The sequence below is a fragment of the Saimiri boliviensis genome, chromosome 8, assembly GCF_048565385.1.
Source record: "Saimiri boliviensis isolate mSaiBol1 chromosome 8, mSaiBol1.pri, whole genome shotgun sequence".
Classification (NCBI taxonomy): domain Eukaryota; kingdom Metazoa; phylum Chordata; class Mammalia; order Primates; family Cebidae; genus Saimiri; species Saimiri boliviensis.
Genome location: NC_133456.1, coordinates 59,299,580 through 59,321,014, shown reverse-complemented (window position 1 = coordinate 59,321,014; position 21,435 = coordinate 59,299,580). Strand labels below are relative to the sequence as shown.

General features: G+C 40.1%; 1 protein-coding gene and 1 long non-coding RNA gene across 3 annotated transcripts in view; one reads left to right on the top strand and one right to left on the bottom strand.

The window, feature by feature from the left end:
- LMOD3 (leiomodin 3) overlaps positions 1 to 21,435 on the top strand; it is a 61,437-nt gene that overhangs the window by 1,572 nt on the left and 38,430 nt on the right. The window lies entirely within an intron of this gene.
- Positions 13,263 to 20,594, bottom strand: LOC141585258 (uncharacterized). The gene is made up of 3 exons (XR_012518654.1): positions 20,529 to 20,594; positions 14,445 to 14,559; positions 13,263 to 13,549 (listed from the first exon to the last, which is right to left on the bottom strand). It is a non-coding gene; the product is annotated as an uncharacterized LOC141585258 (long non-coding RNA).

The following is a 21,435-nucleotide window of genomic DNA, read 5'->3' as shown; positions in this document are numbered from 1 at the left end:
TGAAAAGTACGTATTTGTAAACCCTAGACTCATGTTCTTGTGCAACATCACACAGTGGAAATTATGAAAATCCATGTGTATTTCTCAGGTCACACCAACTCTGGGACACAAGCTCATTGAGTGAAATAGCAACCAGGATCACTTGCACAATTTGGTTATTTTCTTTCTCTCTTTCACTGGCTGTTTCTAGCATGTAGAGTTGACTTTTTACAAATTAAATGTGAGCATGTTATGAGTCTAGGTATATTTGTTCTTTGTTTTTTTGTTTTTTGGTTTTTTTTTTTTGTTTTTTTTTGAGGTGGAGTCTTGCTCTGTCCCCCAGTGCTTCCTGTGTTCAAGTGATTCTCCTGCCTCAGCCTCCCTCCTGAGTAGCTGGGACTACAGGCACACACCACCACGCCCAGCTAATTTTTTGCTTTTTTTTTTTTTTTTTTTTTTGAGACGGAGTTTCGCTCTTGTTACCCAGGCTGGAGTGCAATGGCGCGATCTCGGCTCACCGCAACCTCCACCTCCTGGGTTCAGGCAATTCTCCTGCCTCAGCCTCCTGAGTAGCTGGGATTACAGGCACGGGCCACCATGCCCAGCTAATTTTTTTGTATTTTTAGTAGAGACGGGGTTTCACCATGTTGATCAGGATGGTCTCGATCTCTTGACCTTGTGATCCACCCGCCTCGGCCTCCCAAAGTGCTGGGATTACAGGCTTGAGCCACCGTGCCCGGCCTAATTTTTTGCATTTTTAATAGAAACAGGGTTTCATCATGTTGGCCAAGTTGTCTTGATCTCTTGACCTTGTAATCTGCCTGCCTCAGCCTCCCAAAGTGCTGGGATTACAGGCGTGAGCCACTGCACCCAGTGGATATATTTGTTCTTAAATTTTTTGTATATCTGGTATGCTCTCCAATTCTAGCATTTTGGGCAGCCACTAAACGGTATTTTAGTGCATTTGTGACAAATCAGAAATAATTACCACATGGCCACTGCTGCAGCACAATGATGCTCACCTCTAAAAGCCGCTACAATTACCCCCTCTTGGCTTGTTTTCCGTTGATGTTTATAACTCCTCTCCTTTCACCCAGCGATGGTATCCCATGTTTTGCCATGCCATTATATCAGATATCAACATCAAACAGGTTTCACTATAAACCATGTGTGCCCTCAGTCATAGCATAAGTAAGTTGTAGATATTGATCAAAATTTGGTGACACACTTGTAATATGTTTAGGTTTCCAGCCCCTGAAAGTAATAAAGGCTCTCCACAATACTGAACAAGCCAGCAAGGTGCCGAAGCAACTGGAATGAGATCCGCAACACCTCACCCATATGCACCTTCTAACGCTGTCTTTCTGGAATGTTGCTGGCTCTAAATCACTTCTCTACTTAAAAATGCTAGAGCACGGCCAGGTGTGGTGGCTCACGCCTATAATCCCAGCACTTTGGGAGGCCGGGGCGGGTGGATCACGAGGTCAAGAGATCGAGACCATCCTGGTCAACATAGTGAAACCCCGTCTCTACTAAAAATACAAAAATTAGCTTGGCATGGTGGTGAGTGCCTGTAGTCCCAGCTACTCGGGAGGCTGAGGCAGGAGAATTGCTTGAAACCAGGAAGTGGAGGTTACGGCGAGCCGAGATCGCGCCATTGCACTCCAGCCTGGGTGAAAAGAGCAAAACTCCGTCTCAAAAAAAAAAAAAAAAAAAAAAAAAAAAAAAAAAAAAAAAAACTAGAGCACAGGTGAACCTTGAAAATGTTTTGCAGAATGAAATAAGACAAATACAGAAGAACAAATGCTATAGGATTCACTTACATGAAAGATCTAAAATAGGCAGATTCACCCAGGCATGGTGGCAAACGCCTTAATAGTAGCACTTTGGGAGGCTGAGGAGAAAGGATTGCTTCAGCACAGGATTTCAAGACAAGTCTGGGCAACATGCAGAGATCTCATCTTTGCAAAAAAATTTTAAAAATTAGCCAGGCATGATGGCACATTCCTCCTGTAGCCTCAGCTACTTGAGAGGCTGAGGTGGGAGGATCACTTGAGTCCAGGAGGTCGAGGCTGTAATGAGCTATACTTGTGCCACTGAATGCCAAGCTGGACAACAGCACAAAACCCTGTCTCCAAAGGAAAAAAAAAAAAAAGTAGTGGAGGCAGAAAGTAGGTTAGAGGTTACTTGGGACTCAGAGAAGAGGGAGAATAGGAAGTTACTGCTCTGGGGTGATGAAAAAGTTTTGGAAAAAGATAGTGGTGATGGTTTGATTATACTGTGAGTGTAATTAATGCCCAGAATTATATGCTTACAATTTGTTAAAATGGCAAATTTAATGTAATACATATCTCACTGCAATTAAAAAAATTTTTTGTATTATACTTTAAGTTCTAGGGTTCATGTGCAGAAAGTGCAGGTTTGTTACATAGGTATACACAGGCCATGGTGGTTGGCTGCATCCATCCATTACCCCATCATCTACATTAGGTATTTCTCCTGATGCTATCCCTCCCCTAGCCCCCCACTCCTCTGCTATTCCTACCCCAGCCCCCCTCCCCCCAATAGGCACTGGTGTGTGATGTTCCCCTCCCTGTGTCCATGTGTTATCATTGTTCAACTCCCACCTATGAGTGAGAACATGCAGTGTTTGGTTTTCTGTTCTTGTGTCAGTTTGCTGAGAATGATGGTTTCCAGCTTCATCCATGTCCCTGCAAAGGGCATGAACTCATCCTTTTTATGGCTGCATAGTATTCCATGGTGTATATGTGCTACATTTTCTTTATCCAGTCTATCACTGATAGGCATTTGGGTTAGTTCCAAGTCTTTGCTATTGTGAACAGTGCCACAATAAACATACATGTGCGTGTGCCTTTATAATAGAATGATTTATAATCCTTAGGGTATATACCCTGTAATGGCATTGCTGGATCAAATGATATTTCTATTTCTAGATCCTTGAGGAATCAACACACTGTCTTCCACAATGGTTGAACTAATTTACACTCTGACCAACAGTGTAAAAGCATTCCTGTTTCCCTACATCCTCTCCAACATCTCTTGTCTCCAGATTTTTTAATGACCACCATCCTAATTGGTATGAGGTGGTATCTCAATGTGGTTTCAATCTGCATTTCTCTAATGACCAGTGATGATGAGCTTTTCTTTCATATTTGTTGGCTGCATAAATGTCCTCTTGTGGAAAGTGTTTGTTCATATCCTTTGCCCACTTTTTGATGGAGTTGTTATTTTCTTGTAAATTTGTTTAAGTTCTTTGTAGATCCTGAATATTAGCCCTTTGTCAGATGAGTAGATTGCAAAATTTTTTTTCCATTCTGTTGGTTGCTGGTTGACTCTAATGATAGCTTTTTTAAAAATATATTTTATTGCATTTTAGGTTTTGGGGTACATGTGAAGAACATGCAGGATTGTTGCATAGGTACACACATGGCAATGTGGTTTGTTGCCTTCCTCCCCATCACCTATATCTGGCATCTCTCCCCATGTTATCCCTCCCAAACCCCCCACCCTCTGCTGTCCCTCCCCTAGTTCCCCACTACAGACCTCAGTGTGTGATGCTTTCCTCCTGTGTCCATGTGTTCTCATTGTTCAACACCCGCCTATGAGCGAGAACATGAAGTGTTTGATTTTCTGTTCTTATGTCAGTTTGCTGAGAATGATGGTTTCCAGCTTCATCCATGTCCCTACAAAGAACATGAACTCATCATTTTTTATGGCTGCATAGTATTCCACGGTGTATATATGCCACATTTTCCCTGTCCAGTCTATCATCGATGGACATTTGGGTGGGTTCCAAGGTCTTTGCTATTGTAAACAGTGCTGCAGTGAACATTCGTGTGCATGTGTCCTTATAATAGAATGATTTATAATCCTTTGGATATATACCCAGTAATGGGATTGCTGGGTTAAATGGAATTTCTATTTCTAGGTCCTTGAGGAATCACCACACTGTCTTCCACAATGGTTGAACTTATTTACACTCCCAACAACAGTATAAAACTGTTTCTATTTTTCCACATCCTCTCCAGCATCTATTGTCTCCGGATTTTTTAATGATCGCCATTCTAACTGGAGTGAGATGTTATCTCAATGTAGTTTTGATTTGCATTTCTCTAATGACCAGTGATGATGAGCATTTTTTCATATGTTTGTTGGCCTCATATACGTCTTCTTTTGAAAAGTGTCTGTTGATATCCTTCACCCACTATTGGATAGGGTTGTTTGGTTTTTTCTTGTAAATCTGTTTTAGTTCTTTGCAGATTCTGGATATTAGCCCTTTGTCAGATGGGTAGATTGCAAAAATTTTTTCCCATTCTGTTGGTTGCCAGTTCACTCTACTGATTGTTACTTTTGCTGTGCAGTAGCTCTGGGTTTAATTAGATCCCGTTTGTCTATTTTGGCTTTCATTACCAATACTTTTGGTGTTTCAGTCATGAAGTCCTTGCCTATGCCTATGTCCTGAATGGTTTTGCCTAGGTTTTCTTCTAGGGTTTTTATGGTTTTAGGTCTTATGTTTAAGTCTTTAATCCATCTGGAGTTAATTTTAGTGTAAGGTATCAGGAAGGGGTCCAGTTTCTGCTTTCTGCACATGGCTAGTCAGTTTTTCCAACACCATTTATTAAACAGGGAATTCTTTCCCCATTGCTTGTTTTTGTCAGGTTTGTTAAAGATCAGATGGTTGTAGATGTGTGGCGTTGCCTCCAAGGCCTCTGTTCTGTTCCATTGATCTATATCTCTGTTTTGGTACCAGTACCATGCTGTTTGATTACTGTAGCGTTTAGTATAGTTTGAAGTCAGGTAGCGTGATGCCTCCAGCTTTGTTCTTTTTGCTTAGAATGGGCTTGGCTATGCGGGCTCTCTTTTTGTTCCATATGAAGTTTAAGGTGGCTTTTTCCAGATCTGTGAAGAAGGTCATTGGTAGCTTGAAGGGGATAGCATTGAATCTATAAATTACTTTGGGCAGTATGGCCATTTTCATGATATTGATTCTTCCTAACCATGAGCATGGAATGTTTCTCCATCTGTTTGTGTCCTCTCTTATTTCATTGAGTAGTGCTTTGTATTCTCCTTGAAGAGGTCCTTTACATCCTTTGTTAGTTGTATTACTAGGTATTTTATTCTCTTTATAGCAATCGAGAATGGCAGTTCGTTCTTGATTTGGCTCTCTTTAAGTCTGTTATTGGTGTATAGGAATGCTTGTGATTTTTGCACATTGATTTTGTATCCTGAGACTTTGCTGAAGTTGCTTATCAGTTTAAGGAGATTTTGGGCTGAGATGATGGGGTCTTCTAAATATACAATCATGTCATCTGCAAATAGAAACAATTTGACTTCCTTCTTTCCTAATCGAATGCACTTTATTTCTTTTTCTTGCCTGATTGCTCTGCCTAGAACTTCCAGTAAGTAGTATACTGAATAGGAGTGGTGAGAGAGAGCATCCTTGTCTAGTGCCATATTTCAAAGGGAATGCTTCCAGTTTTTGCCCATTCAGTACGATATTGGCTTTGGGTTGTCATAAATAGCTTTTATTATTTTGGGATACATTCAGTCAATACCTAGTTTGTTGAGAGTTTTTAGCATAAAGAGCTGTTGAATTTTGTCAAAGGCCTTCTCTGCATCTATTGAGATGATCATGTGGTATTTGTCTTTGGTTCTGTTTATGTGGTGAATTACGTTTATAGACTTGCGTATGTTGAACCAGGCTTGCATCCCTGGGATGAAGCCTACTTGATTGTGATAGATAAGCTTTATGATGTGCTGCTATAATCGGTTTGCCAGTATTTTATTGAAGATACTTGCATCTATGTTCATCATGGATATTGGCCTGAAGTTTTCTTTTCATTTTGAGTCTCTGCCGGGTTTTGGTATCAGGATGATTTTGGTCTCATAAAATGATTTGGGAAGGATTCCCTCTTTTTGGATTGTTTGGAATAGTTTCAGAAGGAATGGTACCAGCTCCTCTTTGTATGTCTGGTAGAATTCGGCTGTGAACCCATCTGGGCCTGGGCTTTTTTTGGGGTGGTAGGCTTTTAATTGCTGCCTCAACTTCAGACCTTGTTACTGGTCTATTCAGGGTTTCGACTTCTTCCTGGTTTAGGCTTGGGAGGGTGCAAGTGTCCAGGAATTTATCCATTTCTTCCAGGTTTACTGGTTTATGTGCATAGAGTTGTTCCTAGTAATCTCTGATGGTGGTTTGTATTTCTGTGGAATCTGTGGTGGTATCCCCTTTATCGTTTTTATTGCATCTATTTGATTCTTTTCTCTTTTCTTTTTTATTAATCTGGCTAGTGGTCTATTTTGTTGATCTTTTCAAAAAACCAGCTTCTGGATTTATTGATTTTTGAAGGATTTTTTTGTGACTCTATCTCCTTCAGTTCTGCTCTGATCTTAGTTATTTCTTGTCTTCTGCTAGCTTTTGAGTTTTTTTGATCTTGCTCCTCTAGCTCTTTCAATTTTGACAATAGGGTGCCAATTTTCGATCTCTCCTTGCTTCTCTTGTGGGCATTTATTGCTATGTATTTTCCTCTAGACACTGCTTTAAATGTGCCCCAGGGATTCTGGTATGTTGTGTCTTTGTTCTCATTGGTTTCAAAGAACACCTTTATTTCTGCCTTCATTTCATTGCTTATCCAGTAAACATTCAAGAGCCAGTTGTTCAGTTTCCATGAAGTTGTGCAGTTCTGAGTTAGTTTCTCAGTTCTGAGTTCTAACTTGATTGCACTGTGGTCTGAGAGACTGTTTGTTATCATTTTTGTTCTTTTGCATTTGCTGAGGACCAATTTACTTCCAATTATGTGGTCAATTTTAGAGTAGGTGTGGTGCTGAGAAGAATGTATATTCTCAGAATTTGGGGTGGAGAGTTCTGTAAATGTCCTTTAGGTTTGCTTGGTCCAGGTCTGAGTTCAAGTCCCAGATATATTTGTTAATTTTCTGTTTCGTTGATCTGTCTAATACTGACAGTGGAGTGTTAAAGTCTCTCACTATCATTGTATGGGAGTTTGAGTCTCTTTGTAAGTCATTAAGAACTTGCTTTATGTATCTGGGTGCTCCTGTATTATTGGGTGTGTATATATTTAGCATTGTTAGCTCTTGTTGCATTGATCCTTTTATCATTATGTAATGTCCTTCTTTGTCTCTTTGGATCTTTGTTGATTTAAAGTCTATTTTATCAGAGACTAGGATGGCAACTCCTGCTTTTTTTTTTTTTTCTTCTGTCCATTTGCTTGGTAAATCTTCCTCCATCCCTTTATTTTGAGCCTATGTGTATCCTACCATGTAAGATGGGTTTCCTGTATACTGCACACCAATGGGTTTTGACTTTTTATCCAATTTGCCAGTCTGTGTCTTTTAATTGGGGCATTTAGCCCATTTGCATTTAAGGTTAATATTGTTATGTGTGATTTCAATCCTGCCATTTTGATGCTACCTGGTTGTTTTGCCCATTAGTTGATACAGTTTCTTCATTGTGCCGATGCTCTTTACCATTTGGTATGTTTTTGGAGTGGCTGGTACTGGTTGTTCCTTTGTATGTTTAGTGCTTCTTTCAGGAGTTCTTATAAAGCAGTCCTGGTAGTGATGAAATCTCTGAGCAATTGCTTGTTCACAAAAAATTTTATTTCTCTTTCACTTATGAAACTTAGTTTGGCTGGATATGAAATTCTAGGTTGAAAGTTCTTCTCTTTAAGGATGTTGAATATTGGCCTCCATTCTATTCTGGCTTATAGGGTTTCTGCTGAGAGATCTGCTGTGAGTCTGATGGGCTTCCCTTTGAGGGTAACCCGACCTTTCTCTCTGGCTGCCCTTAGCATTTTTTCCTTTATTTCATCCCTGGCGAATCTGACGATTATGTGCCTTGGGGTTGTTCTTCTTGAGGAATATCTTTGTGATGTTCTCTGTATTTCCTGTACTTGCATGTTGGCCTGCCTTGCTAGGTTGGGGAACTTCTCCTGGACAATATCCTGAAGAGTGTTTTCTAGCTTGTATTCATTCTCTCCATCACATTCAGGTACACCTAACAAATGTAGATTAGGTCTTTTCACATAATCCCATATTTCTTGGAGGCCTTGTTTGTTTCTTTTTATTCTTTTTTCTCTACTCTTGCCTTCTCATTTTATTTCATTGAGTTGATCTTCAATCTCTGATATCCTTTCTTCTGCTTGGTCAATTCGGCTATTGAAACTTGTGTATGCTTCGCAAAGTTCTTGTTTTGTGTTTTTCAGTTCCATCAATTCATTTATATTCCTCTCTAAGCTGTTTATTCTCATTAGCATTTCATCAAATCTTTTTTCAAGGTTCTTAGTTTCTTTGCATTGAGTTAGAACATGTTTTTTTAGCTCAGAGAAATTTCTTATTACCCACCTTCTGAAGCCTGTTTCTGTCAATTCATTGGACTCGTTCTCCATCCAGCCTTGTTGCTTTGCTGGTGAGGACTTGTTATCCCTTGGAGGAGGAGAGGCATTCTGGTTTTGGGTATTTTCATCCTTTTTGCACTGGTTTCTTCCCCTCTTTGTGGATTTATCTCCCTCTGATCTTTGTAGTTGGTGACTTGTAGATGGAGTCTCTGAGTGGATGTTCTATTTGTTGATGATGAAGTTATTTCTTTCTGTTTCTTAGTTTTCTTTCTAACAGTCAGGCCTCTCTAACGTAGGACTGCTGGAGGTCCACTCCAGACCCTACTTGCCTGGGGATCACCTATACCAGCTGCAGAACAGTAAGGGTCACTGGCAGTTTCTTCTACTGCTATCTTTATCCCAGAAAGATACCTGCCAGATGTCAGTCTGAGCTCTCCTTTATGAGGTGACTCTTTGGATATACAGGGTTTGGGGAGCTGCTTGAGGAGACAGTCTGTCCTTTTCAGGAGTTCAGGTGCTAAGCTGTGAACTCCATTATTCTGCTTAGAGCTACTGGATAGGTGTGTTTAAGTCGGCTGCAGCAGAACTCATAACCGCCATTTTTTTCCCAGGTGCTCTGTCCCAGGAAGGTGGTGCTTTATTTATAAGTTTCTGTCATGCCACTGCCTTTTTTCAGAGATGCCCTGCCCAGTGAGGAGGTAGCCTAGTCACAGTCTGCCAGCAGAGGTGTTGCTGAACTGCTTTGGGCTCTGCCCAGCTGCTGTGTGAACCTCCTTGCAGTTTTGTTTATGGGGTATAGTTAGAACTGCCTCGGTAATGGCAGACTGTAATGGCGGGTTGCCTTGATAATGGCGGACTGCCTCAGTAATGGCAGACTGCCTCGGTATCGGTGGACTGCCTCAGTGATGGCAGACACCCTTCCTACACAGAGGTGGACCATCCCAGGTCCAGCTGTGCTTGCTGTGAAACTCTCAATCCAGAGCATTTCAGATTGCTGGTCTTTGCGGGGTTGGGACCAGCTGAGCCAGATCTCCTGGCGCCCTGTTTCAGCCCCCTTTTTTTTTTCAGTTGCATGGGTGACTCTGTCTCCCAGGTGTTCCAGTCACTGGTTGTAAAGGTGCCCAGATTTGTGTGAGATTTTGTGTGGAAACCCACTGCGCCGGCTGAAACAGCCATGCTGGGGGCTTGTGGTGGTTTTCCACCCAAGAATCTCCTGTCCTGGCTCCCCATTTCAGTCCCTTTTTTTTTCAGTTGCACAGGTGACTGCCTCCCAGGTGTTCCAGTCACCAGTTCAAAAGGTGCCTGGATTTGTGTTTTTGTGTGGAGACCCGTGGCGCCAACTGAAATGGCTGCCCTGGGGGTTGGTGGCGCTTTTCCGCCTGGGAATCTCCTGGTCTGTGGGCAGTAAAAATTTGTTTGGAAATGCAGTAATCACTCTCCCTCTGCGTTCTCACTGGGAAATGCAATCCAGAGCTATTCCTATTTGGCCATCTTGGATCCCCCCAATGATAGTTTCTTTTGCTGTGCAGAAGCTCTTAAGTTTAATTAGATCCCATTTGTCTATTTTGGCTTTTGCTGCCAATGCTTTTGGTGTTTTAGTCATGAAGTCCTTGCCCATGCCTATGTCCTGAATGGTAATACCCAGGTTTTCTTCTAGGGCTTTTATGATGTTAGGTTTTTTGTTTTTGTTTTTGTTTTTCAGTGCATTTTTTCAAGGTGCTGTTGAAGATGTTAGGTCTTAAATGTTTAAATCTGTAATTCATCTTGGGTTAATTTTTGTATAAGGTGTAAGGAAGGGATCCATTTTTCAGATTACTGCATATGGCTAGCCAGATTTCCCAACACCATTTATTAAATAGGGAATCCTTTCCCCATTGCTTGTTTTTGTCAGGTTTATCAAAGATCAGATGGTTGTAGATGTGTGGCATTATTTCTAAGGTCTCTGTCTGTTCCATTGGTCTATATCTCTGTTTTGGTACCATTACCATACTGTTTTGATTACTCTAGCCTTGTAATACAGTTTGAAGTCAGGTACCATGATGCCTCCAGCTTTTTTATTTATTTATTTTTTCTTTCTCTGCTTAGGATTGTCTTGTCTATGGGGGCTTTTTTTTTTTTTTTTTTTTTAATTTTTCTTTTGGTTCCATAAATTTAAGGTGGTTTTTTCAAATCCTGTGAAGAAAGTCAGTGGTAGCTTGATGGGGATAGCATTGAATCTATAAATTACTTTGGGCAGTATGGCCATTTTCACAATATTGATTCTTCCTAACTATAAGCATGGAATATTGTTCCATCTGTTTGTGTTCTCTCTTATTTCCTTGAGCAGTGGTTTGTAGCTCTCCTTGAAGAGGTCCTTCAGATCCCTTGTAAGTTGTATACCTAAGTATTTAAACCTCTTTGTAGCAATTGTGAATGGGAGTTCACTCATGATTTGGCTGTTTGTCTGTTATTGCTGTATAGGAATGCTTTTGATTTTTGCACATTGATTTTGTATCCTAAGACTTTGCTGAAGTTGCTTATCTAAGGAGATTTTGGGTTGAGACTATAGGGTCTTCTAAATATACAATCCTGTCATCTGCAAATGGAAACAATTTGACTTCCTCTTTTCCTAATTGAATACCCTGTATTTCTTTTTCTTGCCTGATTGCCCTGGCCAGAACTTCCAATACTATGTTGAATAGGAGTGGTGAGAGAGGGCATCCTTGTCTTGTGCTGGTTTTCAAAGAGAATGCTTCTGGTTTTTGCCCGTTCAATAGGATATTGGATGTGGTTTATTATAAATAGCTTTTATTATTTTGAGATACATTCCATCAATACCTAGTTTATTGAGAGTTTTTAGAATAAAGGGCTGTTGAATTTTGTCAAAGGCCTTCTCTGCATCTGTTGAGATAATCTTGTAGTTTTTGCCTTTGGTTCTGTTTATGTGATGGATTGTGTTTACTGATTTGCATGTGTTGAACCAGACTTGCATTCCAGGGATGAAGCTGACTTGGTCATGGTAGATAAGCTTCTTGATGTGCTGCTGGATTTGGTTTTCCAGTATTTTATTGAGGATTTTCATATCAATGTTCATCATGGATATTGGCCTCAAATTTTTTTTTAGTTGTGTCTCTGCCAATTTTGGGTAACAGGATGATGTTGGTCTCATAAAATGAGTGAGGGGAGATTCCCTCTTTTTGTATTGTTTGGAATAGTTTCAGAAGGAATGGTACCAGCTCCTCTTTTTACCTCTGGTAGAATTCTGCTGTGAACATATCTGGTCCTCAACTTTTTTAGGTTGGTAGGCTATTAATTGCTGCCTCAACTTCAGACCTTGTTACTGGTCTATTCAAGGATTCAACTTCTTCCTGGTTTAGTCTTGGGAGGGTGTAAGTGTCTGGAATTTATCCACTTCTTCTTTATTTTCTGGTTTATTTCTTAATGCAATTTTTAAATTGGAAAAAAAAAGTGGTTCTTTCCTATCTAGATCACCACATCTGAATACTTAAGGTCTCGGTATTCTAGCCCACTTTACTCCTTAAGGTGGACTACAATCCACTCCATTTAAAACTCTCCTTTTCTCTCCATCACAACCATGACCATGTAAGTGGGTCCAAAGGCATCGTGTATTCATTCTTATTTCCTTGGTTTCTCATATGTTGTTTGTTTGCTTATTAAGTATTTATTGATTACCTATAATGTGCCAGGCAGTGGGAATACCACAGTCTCAGACACAGGATGTATCTCCTAGGAGTTTACAGCCTCGTCAGGGATGAAGTCACATAGACAGGTAATTGTAACATAGCACCAAGTGATATGATTAAGAACACAATAGGCATCTGAGCATGAGAAACCAATAGATGGAGTCAAGGAAGGCTTCCTGAAGTAAGGGACCTCTGACTCTGTGTGTGCTGTTATCTTGTTAAATTTGAAAAAAAGGAGATATACAGTAATGAATAGGATGATAATACATTCTGAAAAATCAAGTGATTTTGTAAACATCATAGAGTGTACTGGGAAGTCAAGGCTAGGGTGAGCCATGATCTCACCCCTGAACTTCAGCATGGGCAACGAAGTGAGATCCTGTCTTTTTTAAAAAAAGGGTGTACTTACACAAGCCTAGGTAGTGTAGCCTACTACACAGCAAGGCTATATACTGTAGTGCTTCTAGGCTACGAATCTGTACAGGCTGTTACTGTCCAGAATATTATAGGCAATTGTAATATAATGATAAGCAGTTGTGTATCTAAACATAAAATGTACAGTAAAAATATATAAACAATGGGAAAAAAAAAAACATAGGAACCCAACACCTGTATAGGGAATTTATTATAAATGGAACTTGCAGGACTAGAAGTTGCTCTGGTAACTCTGTGAGGCCTGAAAGAATGTGAAGACCTAGAACATTATTGAACATTATGTAGACTTTATAAATACTGTATACTTAGACTATACAAAGTTTATTTCAGAAGTTTTTCTTTCTTCAGTAATAAATCTTAGCTAATTGTAACTTATTTTAAAACATTTTATTTTTAACTTTTTAACTCATAACATTTTGCTTAAAACACATCATAATACATACATACCTCTGTGTGTGTGTGTGTGTGTGTGTGTGTGTGTGTGTGTGTGTGTGTTGAGATGGAGTTTTGCTTTTGTTGGCCAGGGTGGAGTGCAATGGCATGATCTTGGCTCATTGCAACCTCTGCCTCCCGGATTCAAATGAGTCTCCTGCCTCAGCCACCAAAGTAGCTGGGATTACAGGAGCCCACCACCATACCTAATTTTTTTGTATTTTTAATAGAGATGGGGTTTCATCATGTTAACCAGGCTGGTCTCGAACTCCTGACCTCAGGTGATCCACCTTCATTGGCCTCCCAAAGTGCTGGGATGAGCCACCACACCACACGTGGCCATTTTTTTAGTATTTCATATAGTTAAATTTTTTTATTTTTCTGTTACTGTTTAAACTTTTTTGTTAAAGACATGGACACAAACAAAGACACAACATACACATTAGCCTAGGCCTACACAAGGTCAAGATCATAAATATCACTGTCTTTCACCTCCACATCTTGTCCCGCTGGAAGGTCTTCAAGGGCAGTAACACACATGGAGTTGTCATCTCCTGTGACAACAATGCTTCTGGAATACCTCTTGAAGGACCTGCTTCAGGCTGTTTTAGAGTTAACTTTTTAAAAAGTAAGTAGAAGGCATGTACTCTAAAATAATGGGAAAAAAGCATAGTAAATATATAAACAGTAACATAGTGGTTTATATCATTATCCAGTATTATGTACTGTACAAAATTGCATATGCTATACTTTTATATGACCAGCAGCACAGTAGGTTTGTTTAAACGAGCATCACCACAAACATGGATAATGTGTTGTACTGTGACATGATGACAGTTATGATGTCACTAGGTGTTAGGTGTATTTCAGCTCCATTATAACATTACAGGACTACCATGGTACATGTTTTATACAGAAACAGCGTTAGGCTGTGCATGCTTGTATTACGTTTGTAATCACCATCAAGTGTCAGGCAATAGCGGGTGGTAACTTTCCAAGAGCAGAGTCAGCAGTGAGCAGTTGGTGGTGGTCATATTGCAGATCACCAGCCAAGTATAGGTTTCCTGTCCGGGAACCCTAGCTAAGGATCATCCTTCCTATAATAGAGTCCTATGCTGCTATAATCCAAGCACATCAGACTAAAATGATCAGTTTTCTTAAAATCTGAAAGAAAGGATGATTTAAGATTAGGGATCAGGATGTACAAGTTGCTTGGTCTGAGGGTTTGTTTGTTTTTTTTTTTCCTTTTGTTTTGGAGGCTGGAGGTGAGTTCTGGAAATTAAATAGTAAGTTCAAAATGGGAGATATAAGGTCAATGTGTATGTATGGTCCATCTGAGGCAGGCCTAAGATTGCATGAAAAAATTGCACTGAAAAAAATGTTACTGTAGTTAATTGCTATTGTATGTTACTGTAGTTAAAAGATTACACTGAAAAAATTGTTACTGTCGTTATTTGAAGGTTACTGGAATCTTAGAAGAAAGGCTCTGGAGTCACTTTCTCACACTGTGGCCTTATTAGTAGAAATTAATAACAAGACCTACCAGGTGCAGTGGCTCATGCTGATAATCCCAGCACTCTGGGAGGCCAATGCAGGTGGATCACTTGAGGTCAGGAGTTTGAGACCGGCCTAGCCAACATGTTGAAACCCCATCTCTACTGAAAATACAAAAATTAGTCAGGTGTGGTGGCTCATGCATGTAGTCCCAGCTACTCAGGAGGCTGAGGCAGGAGAATTTCTTGAACCCGGGAGGCAGAGGTTGCAGTGAGCCAAGACCACGCCACTGCACTCCATGGAGCAAAACTCTATCTCAAAAACAAAACAAAACAAAAAACCCAACAAGACCTAACAGTATTTACATTACTATCATGTAATTTAGTTTCGCATGCCTTATCCCATTTAATCATCGCAACATACTCATGAGGTAGGTACTATTATTACTCCCGTTATGTAGATAAATAAACTGATGCTTTATTAGGTTACATGTTCAAGGGCATTTTCTGCATCCTTAAAATGGTAATGAGGAGTTGTTCTTGTGAGAAGCAGACAGGGAAAACATATGCATAGTACCCAACAGAGCAAATGATTCACACTTGCTGGTTCCTCTCCCTGGGATTATGCCAATGGACCACTTTAGAAATGAACCCAGTCTCTTAATGGTCTCTTTTGGTTACTTAAGTAACCAATATCCTTTGGCTCAAGTTCCATTTGGAAAAACCTCATGGAACTCACATCTTTAATAAACTTAAAATTCTGGTTCCAGCTGACACAAGCACCTTGATAATCAAATGGTAATTTATACATTTGATAAATAAATAATGCTAGACTAGCAATGATGATGCAGTCTACTCTTCAAAAGCTGTTGGCTTGACATCCAGTAATAGGTCTGGCACTGTCTCAATAGTGCAAGGTTTGGGCTAGAGATCTGTCAAGAATCTCAAGGGATATCAACATCTTTAGCCTAGTGTCTGTGTTGGGGAGTGTCAAAAGATACCATGCATAGACTAGCAAGATAATCAGATAAACACTGGAGAAGAAAGAAAATAGCTCCAAACTAGATTTTGATCAACAATATATTTTTAACAATTAGAATAATGGCTTAAATCTAGCTCTTTGCCCTCATCCAATCATTAGTGATATTAGTAAAGCAACTACTATTCCTTTGAAAATATCTGTGAAAAGGAGCACATATGCAAATTCAAATATATGACCATTTATCAATAATCATTCTCTGACACAGACTGTTCTTGAATCAAAAAGCTCGTCTGGGAAGATTAAATTTGTGTGTACTCTGGTATTCTAAGTTTGTATCTAACATAATGAGAAGACAGTAGCAGTGCAGTTGATCCAAAAGAATCTAAACGGGCCAGTTGTGGTGGCTCATGCCTGTAATCTCAGGACTTTGGGAGGTTGAGGCAGGAGGATGGCATGAGCCCAGTAGTTTGAGAACAGCCTGGGCCACATGGTGAAAACCTGTCTGTACAAAAAATACAAAAAATACCCGGGCATAGTGGTGTGCACCTGTAGTCCAAGCTACTTGGGAAGCTGAGGTGGAAGGATGATTTGAGCCCATGTGGACGGGGCTGCAGTGATCTCTGCAATCTAGCCTTGGTGACAAAATATGATTTTAAGCATCATATTTACTTCTACTTTTTTCTTTTCCTTTTTTTGTGTCCCCAGAGGTGGTCAGGAATATTTCTACCTTTTTTTTTTTTTTTTTTTTTTGAGACGGAGTTTCGCTCTTGTTACCCAGGCTGGAGTGCAATGGCGCGATCTCGGCTCACCGCAACCTCCGCCTCCTGGGTTCAGGCAATTCTCCTGCCTCAGCCTCCTGAGTAGCTGGGATTATAGGCACGCACCACCATGCCCAGCTAATTTTTTTTTGTATTTTTAGTAGAGACGGGGTTTCACCATGTTGACCAGGTTGGTCTCGATCTCTCGACCTCGTGATCCACCCGCCTCGGCCTCCCAAAGTGCTGGGATTATAGGCTTGAGCCACCGCACCCGGCCACTTCTACTTTTTAATAATTATTTGTACTTTGTTAGAGACAGGCTCTCTGTCACCCGGGCTAGCGTGCAGCAGCATGATTGTAGTTTGTTCACTGCAGCCTTGAAATCCTGGACTCAAGCAATCCTCCTGCCTTGGCTTCCCAAAGTGCTGGGATTATAGGTGGAAGCCACCACACCCGGCCTTTACTTTTACTTATGATTGGCTTTAGTAAAGAAGTATTGTCATGAACTGTATAATAATGTTTCAGTCAATGATGGACCACATATGGATGGTGGTTCCCATAAGATTATAATGTTGTATTTTTTCTATGCCTTTTCTATGTTTAGATACACAAATGCTTACCATTTTGTTGCAGTTGCCTACTGTGTTCAAGACAGGCGTATGTTATACAGGTTTGTAGCCTGGGAGCAATAGGTTCTGCCTTAAAGCCTGAGTACATACCATCTAGGTTTGCATAAGGACACTCTATGATGTTCACACAATGAAATCTCTTAAGGACACGTTTCTCAAAATGTATTCCTGTCATTAGGGATCACATGCCTGTAAATGATGTTAAATTCCTTGGGCACATACTGCTATTTGTTTTAAACAAATAGTTCTATCATGGCAGTAATAATTGTTTTCATAATTTTGAACTCTAAAGTCCCTTGCAAGGGCCCTGGTCTCTCTGGCTGCAGAATATATTTTCCTGGTATATTCTTTACTTTTGTTTATATGCCATGGGAATTGTTAAATGTCTAAATCTAAGCCATAAAATAGCATGTGATCAGTTGTACTCTCAGATACAGATGTTAGGGAAATAAGCAACTAGGCCTGTCAACAAAAGTATTATGCAGACTGCTTAATGTTTTAATAAACAACCAAGTTGATCTCAGGATTATATCCAAGAATAAGAGAATTTTTGGTTTTTAATATTACTTTTAAAAGATTAAGAACGAATTTCAGGTTTACATTATAGGTAGCAAATTATTTTTGCTTAAAAATGGAAGTGCATCCTATATATCAGGCACTGTATCAGTGAAACAAATTGAGGACATTGTTCCTTGCCTCTGAGAATCTTACAGACAAGTGGGAACTGTAAGAACAAATACATTACAGTAAGATGTGCTATAAAAAATGTTAGAAGATGTTAAAGTAATGTGGGCAATTTTGTAAACCTATTTGTTCCCTTATATTGCAAAAATGAGAAGACTGCGTCTCCTGCATTTTTATTGGCACAATTTAAAATAAAGTGGTTGAAACTTTAAAAAAAAATGATAGAGATGTTAGGGGAAGTATTCTCATATATGGGTCTTTGTCCAAGCTCTCGCTTTGTATTGGGGGATATGTACTGCAGGATACTCTTCTACAGATTCTACTCGTTATTTCCTGTAGAATCTCGACATTTTGGATCGGATGCTTCTTTATTGTGAGGGACTGGCTTGTGCATTATAGAATATTTAGCACCATCCCTGGCCTCGTCTTTGAGATGCCAATAGCTCTCTCCCCAGTTTTAACAACTGAAAATGTCTCTAGCTATTGGCAAGTGCCCCTCTGGGGGTGGGGAGTGGCAAACTTGCCTCACCTCAGTGGAGAACCACTGCTCTATGAGGCGTAACTGCTAATCTGATTGCCAACAATCTGACCTTCATGGTGACAATCTTGCCTCTATTAGAACACATTTCACTGGTGGGGCAGTCACCATGTTAGAGAGCTCTTGGCTTCTCTTCTGCTGTTCTGAATCATCTAAGTCACAGAGGCTGATGATATAAATGCTAAAAAGCACTGGGTTTAACCTAACCGGGATCTAATCCCAGCTTCCGCACTTATTAGCTGTATAACTCGGTTAAATTCCTCCCTTGCTCTAAGCCTTGGCTTCTGAAACTGTAAAATGGGAATAATAATGGTACTCATCTGTGGCAGCTGCAGCTCATTCCATAGTCAATATCTGTGCCACACTTCTTCCATAGTAAACCCCTCAGTTTTGTTTGGGTGACAATGTGCCCAGTTTAGAGTAGCCAGACTTAGAAATAAAAATACATGCTGTACAGTTAAATTGTATTTTAAATAAACTATGAATAATTTTTTAGTAAAAGTGTATCTCATTTACTGAAGATTTATTATTTATTTGAAATTTAAATTTAATTAGGTATTACGTATTTTATCTGATGATCCTACCTCAGTTAAAAATACTTCCCTCCCCCGGCTCCCTTTGCAGCCAGGAAAGGACCCATCACCTGGGTCTGGCCGATGAGATATAAGTATCCTGGGGACACTAATTGTTTTCCTGATAGACTGAGGTCTAACTTGGCATTTGCTTTTTGCTCTCCTCCTTTTTTCTGCCTGGAATGTGAGTGTGGTATCCAGGGCTGGAGGAGGTCTTTCCAGCATGAGAGGAGAGTGGAGAGCTCACAGGAGGCTGGGTTCCTAACGACTTCCCTGCTGAGCAGCTGTAACTTCTCTTTTCAATAGAAACCTGTATGGTTAAGTCACTGTTGTTTGGGTTTTCTGCCACCCGCCTGTGCTGAATATTCTGCTCGCCCCTCCAGATCCAGTTCTGACTGTGCCCTTTTGCTACATTGCAAGGGAAAGCTGCCTTGAAACACATCAAAGGGCCATTGCTCTCTGGTTTCCAGAGGAGTTTGGTCGATGGGAGGAACTAGCAGGAAATGGGAGAGAGGTTGGAGAATAGATCCCTCTAGCTCCCTCATTCTCAGCTGTGGAGTAGTAGCTGTATTCCTCTACCCAAAGCCACACCTCTGGCCAGATGGCTCTCTGCTATAGCTGCAGCTCTTTCCCTGGGCTCCACAGATCTCCTGCCTCCTGCCCTCAGGTCTAGAGTAGTAAGAACCTCTCCGTGCCCTAACACCTATGTCATCTAGACAGTTCGCATTACCCCTGACCCCAGCTCTACCTTGAAGGTAACATCCATTTCCCAGGGGGATTCTGATTCTTATGCCACCCACACAATTTTTAACTGATAAACTTCCTCAGAGGGGTTTTGGGATTACCAAGTGAGATGATGACATCAAGGTTAGCACTGTGCCTCCTGCCCACTGTGTAGTAAACTCTCAAGGAGTGTACTATGATTTGTAAGGAGTTATGGTAAAATCAGTAAGCCAATTCAAGGCCTCTCTTAGGGCCTGCCCTGCCCTGCTCATTCCTTCCCTCTCCTTTGACTATTCTCTTCCCTGCCCCGCCTCTCCTTCCCCACTTCTCTTTTCCTTAACCCCCATCCGACAGACGGATCCCAAATGCTCGTGTTACAGAATGCAGATTCTGTGAGAGAAAGAAGGAGGACTCCCACTTTGTCCTTGAGCCTGAGCCAGATCCAAGGCTTTGCCGTAGGGTGTAGTGGTCTCCCCTAACAGTGAATAAACTTGCACTTAGCCTTTGGTTTTTGCTGTTGATCTCTGTGTATATGAATATAGGTTTCATCTCAAACACTGACTTGATTGATAGTGGCTGCCTACTGTGAGACTCTGTTAAGGATTCTAAGGTTGCTTCTAAACATAGGGAGAGTATGATGATTGATTATTAATGTCTGCCATTAGCATGATGTAAGAGAGCGGTAATAGAAGTGCCAGGTATTTATCATTCCTGATCTGTAACATGAGCCCCAACCAGTGGTAGTAGTTGTAATTTTCTGCTAGGTCATGCTCTGACATGGCCTTGGCTAGGTATTCAGATGGCTTGGTAGCAATTGGGTAGTTCCACTGTTTATTTATATTACCTAATGGCAAGAACTAATTTTGCACTAACTAAAATTATATTTTAATTTAAATAACCAACTGATAAATTATATACATGCATTTGGCTTCTCAAGAGAAGTGTGACTTTTTTATGTACGATCTAATGCCAAGAAAGATGGAAAATCTTTTAGAATAAATGCAAGAGATAGATTTACTTTAAATAAAATATTTGAGTAATTTTTTTTTTACATGAAACTTTGGAATGCTATCTCTTCATTTTTGAAACATACATTTTGAAAGAAAGAAAAATCACAGTCATAGAAAACATATATGCTATTACACATAAATAGCCTCAAAAATTGTTTTAGTAAAAACTGCAGTAGAATATCTCTTCCCAAATTAGTCCCTACACTAACATTCAAATTCTGAGTCCCCATAGCCTTACCTCTTTCCTTGAGCCTCTCACTTTTATTCCTCTAGTTGCTGGGTGTTTGTTATTATAAAGGCAACATCTGACCCTTTATAATCCCCAGATTGCATTTCAGTGGATTGCGTCGGACAGAGACAGATAAATATTTTTTTTCAATTTTAGAAGGCTCCATCATACCTAGAAGTATTTTTTAAAGGGAGGCCAGTTTCTGTTACATGGAAATGTTCGCTGAGCAAAGTCAGGGAATGTTTGGCAACCGAAGACAATAAGCGGTGATTAAATCGATCACTTAGTGATGTTTATCAGGAAAAAAGCAACAACAGCAGAAATCAGTGGTGTGAAATTTGTTTTGAAGCACTTAGCATGATACACTTTCATTAATTTAAAAATAGTACCCAGGAAGTATCTGAAATACTTAAGGAATGATGTTTATCACAGGATTAGGGAGACAGTGACTTTAAAGAAAAAGATGATGGTGGGGTGGCCACAAATAAATCTCTCATTCTAATTCTCTCAATAGTTTTGTGATCGTTTCTCCTTTCTGAGTGGATTAAATGTCTGAACTTTTAGAAGAAAAGAGTTGTTTTCAAATATGAAATTCTGAAGATAGTAGGAACTGTGTTGCTAAAAAGCATTTAGGGCCCAGTGAAATGATTTGCTGAGAAATGAAATGTGAACCAGTGAAACTGATTGGCTATGAAATAATCCTGCATATTTGCTATGCCTTAAAACTGGAAGAAAAAGAATGACTCTAACTCATTTCTGATCATGTGTGGCATTTTCTCACCTCTAATACCATGATTTTTATTTATAATAACAAGAGTTCACAAGGTGAATTAATTGTGGCTTGCAGTTTGAAGACCAGCTACAGTATGATTGGCTGTTTTGGACTAAGATTGGTTATTATGGACTCAAGTTGTTT